The sequence below is a fragment of the Neltuma alba genome, unplaced genomic scaffold (assembly GCF_004799145.2).
Source record: "Neltuma alba isolate B1F8T4 unplaced genomic scaffold, ASM479914v2 tig00012052_pilon, whole genome shotgun sequence".
Lineage (NCBI taxonomy): Eukaryota > Viridiplantae > Streptophyta > Magnoliopsida > Fabales > Fabaceae > Neltuma > Neltuma alba.
The window spans coordinates 27,081-30,789 of NW_021636616.1; the positions used below are offsets into that span (position 1 = coordinate 27,081).

General features: G+C 36.1%; 1 long non-coding RNA gene across 1 annotated transcript; it reads left to right on the top strand.

Moving 5' to 3' along the window:
• The first annotated feature begins 315 nt into the window (after positions 1-315).
• On the top strand, positions 316-2,719 carry LOC114721663 (uncharacterized). Its single transcript, XR_003738110.1, has 2 exons — positions 316-421; positions 1,829-2,719. It is a non-coding gene; the product is annotated as an uncharacterized LOC114721663 (long non-coding RNA).
• The last annotated feature ends 990 nt before the right edge of the window (positions 2,720-3,709 follow it).

Genomic DNA, 3,709 nt, shown 5'->3' on the forward strand with positions numbered 1-3,709 from the left:
CAAAAGTTTGGCACAGATACCAAGAGAGAGAAAAAGACACTCCTTCCCTTTACTTTGTCGTTCTTTTAATCATTCCTCTCTTTGGATCCTTTTTTAAAATTAAAAAGATCATAGGAGTGGCGAGTGGGCTACTTAATTCCCTTTTATTTGTTTTTGGTGAGTGGGCTACTCAATTCTTTTTAGCCAGAGGGCTGAGCCCATTTCAATTATCTTAATCCAAAATGACAAAAGCACAATAAAACGTCACCGTTGACCGCTTTCGTGTCCTCTGGAAAATCTGATTGTGGGCTCTGAGCTCGCTCGTCGGTCTTCAAACTTAAATTGTCGTTTTTCAGGTCGGACTTCTGCTAATGCAACATTCGAAGACTCAACAGCCATCGTCTTACATGCCGAAACTCCTATTTCAGTTGCTCTGTGCTTGGTAAATTATCAATTTTTGAATTTTTTGGCGTTTTTTTATGTGATTGTCGGTGAGATTTATGGTGTGTTGCAGTGTTGCTTTTAGCTACTGAACCATTTTGGGTTCCATTTTATTAGGCCTGTGATCTTTTTAAGTTGCCCAGTTCAGTAGTATTATATTTCTTTGTAAGATCTTCTATGATTTATTGCCATGTTTGCAAGACGTATAGCCGGCCCATATTATGATTGATGAACTGTTATGAGTCCACGTATGTTGTATGTTGTAGTCTTTTGGGATTGGGGTCTCTTTTTGGGTTTGTGCTGATCAGATGAACTTATGGTTGATTAGAAGGACTTTTTTTTTTTGAATCCCTATCTAAATTTACAGCAGCAGGGCAAACTAGTATGTATGTTAAGTATAAATTTTATTGTTCATGTTCATATCATCTTGATCAAAGAATCAATTACTCATCCTTGTATATAGCAATGACTATCGATGCCTTTACCATTAAATTATACCTAGTTTGAAATGAATCCAAAAATTAGGCTTTTCAAAACTATTTTTCTTTGCAATTGTCAAAGTAGCTTCGTTTTTAGGATAAACGCCCCCCATTTTCACATTTGCAATGTGAGGCTGCCTTTGTGTTTCACATGTAAGTGAAAACAAGGTTGGGGGTAGTGCACTATTAATATTGGAAAACACTATAACTCCATTGGAATTATTCCTGCACAAATCCTCTCTATTGCAGTTGTATAGCAACAGGAGAAGTGTATACTTTTGCCTCCAGAAAAAGTTAATCTCATTCATTTTTATTCTTATTTCTCCTTCATATTTCTTCCTCTTTTTGGTTGGCTCTGCTTTTTATCTTTCTGTATTGCATATTTCCACATACAGTGAAGGGAGAATAGAGATGCAGTATCCATAATCATTTCCCTCTCAGAAGGCAATGTTCTATAGGTGTTCACAGTCAACCTTGTGGACTCTAGGAAGTAAATGGAATGATTTTATTAATGCATATGATGTCTTTCTCAATTGTGATTGTGACTGTAAACATCCTTAGGAATCTAGAATGTCGAGAGCTCATTGATTAGCAGAGAATAAGATGAAATGAACCAGAACTTGGCTTATACATGTCTGCTTTCACAAATTCTTGCATCTGAGTGTGCATCTTCCTTTGTTCATGTCACTTGTTCTTGCTATGATACTGACTCCGTGCATCTGCATTTTCTTACTAGAAGTTGGATATTCCTAATCTCTACTTTCCATGAAATATCATTCAATTAAATTCCATCGGTTGTTAACTGCTGCTCAGATGATATACCTTGGGATGCCTGATGGCCCTACCTGTTCATCTGTTTTATTTCTGACTTTGATACATGACAAGGTCTGTAATGTCAAGTAAATTACTAATTTAGCAGCATTTTTCAGGTAAATTATGGATAATTTGTAACAGGTTGAACGGGATAGGTTGGCTTTAAGCTCTTTTAATTTGTATGCAGTAGAGCCAACACTTGCCCACCGAAAAGCAGAATTAGCAGCAAAAGTGAAATCAAAAGGCCTCATGGCTATCATGGGCTAAGCAATTACTGGTTAACAACTCTTTGTTATGTGTTAAAATTAGGTAAGGCTCACTATGACAATGCTTTATTGCAAATGTAAGAACCTACTAAATACAGAAACTTTAAATGGAAAGGCAAGCTTCTTTCCTTTTTGAAATCATCTCTGCCCGAACGGTGGAAGATGGGGCTTTGTACTGAACGAAACATTTGTAAGTTACAGCGTTGTTAAGTCATGCTGTGATGACTCTTCTGGTTTAGCATCTGCAATGGAAAAGGGTTCCCTTTTTACGGCAGAAGAAACTGTATATATGTACAATATCTATTGCATTCTTAATATTTCCATTCTTTGGCAGCCATTTTCAGAGTCCAAAACAATTCCTCAGTAAGAGAAGTCATCAGTATTGAATTGTGTTTACGCCGAAGTGAGCACCCTGTTAGAATGTTCAATTTGGGTGGCACTGGATTTTTGATTGTGATGATAATTCATCTCTTATTTGTAATATGATGTGCCATTAACCGTTTATGGGATTTATATGGAAAAGGCAATTGCAGATGATGAATTGAGTTTGAGTTGAGCCAAACGCTCCGTCCTTAATCCCAGCACAAAAGAAGCCTCTTTTTGTTTTTGAAAGAGCAACAGAAGTAGGAAGAATGCATGTAACATTCATTTCTTCTTGTTCAGTCTATTTTTTTCAATATTTTAATGTATAATGCTCAATAATGCACGACCTATGAAAATAGAGTGAAACAACATTGGGCATGTTTGATTCTTTTTCAAAAAAAAAAAAAACAGAGAAGTGGATAGTGTCAAGCACTAAATGTGAGTACATTTTTCAGCAAAAATTTATTTCTTAATTCATCACATTATAAAAGAGTAGTTTCTTTCACTAAATCCAATTCTCGAGAGTGATATAAAAGACTTAGATGTGCTAAGTATGAAGAACTAAGGTCCTGTTTGGTTTGAGGCATTAAAAATGAGGGGTGGGAATTGTGATTGAGGAAATATATTAAAAGACTGTTTAGCATGAGAGTTGTTTGTTATGTGAAATTATACAAATCATGTATGTGAGATTGAGGAATACTATGGGAGGAAGTGGCATTTTCCTATCTTACCTTCAAGAGTTTATCTAATCTTATGTAACAAACAATTACTCATACTAAATTTTTTTCCAATAATTTTTCTTAATTGTAATGTCAGTTTTTATCTCTTCTTATCTCTTGTTTTTAATGCCTTCTACTAAATGGGACCTCAAGGCTCACTAATGGAAGCTACCCTTTCCTCAAGGGCTCAGTATCCAGAGGACGGGAAAAGTAACATTGTGGCAGCCTTGCAAGCTTTATGATGTGGAGGAGTTTTTAAAGGCCCAAAAAGATACAACAAAGAAACATGAATATTCTGCGAATTGAATGTAGCGAGAATCTTTCATCAAGGGTTCAATAATTTATAGATTCGATAATTTAAATATTATTAAATCATGAACCAAAATTATGGAACTTCATGACTTTTTAAACAATAAAAAAATACTGTTCAATAATTTTACTGGTGGTTCTCTAACCCGTTTTACAAAACCCAGACCAGACTGGTCGAGCTGGCTCGAAAACCAGCGACCTAGCCAACTTGGCCGGTTTGGTTGAGACTCTGGCTGGGCATAAAACCGACTCCGAACGACTTGGTGTGACTTAGGGTAAACCAGGACAAACTCAGCTAACCCCCAGGTTGGACGATCTTATTGAGTTGAGAAAAAGAAGA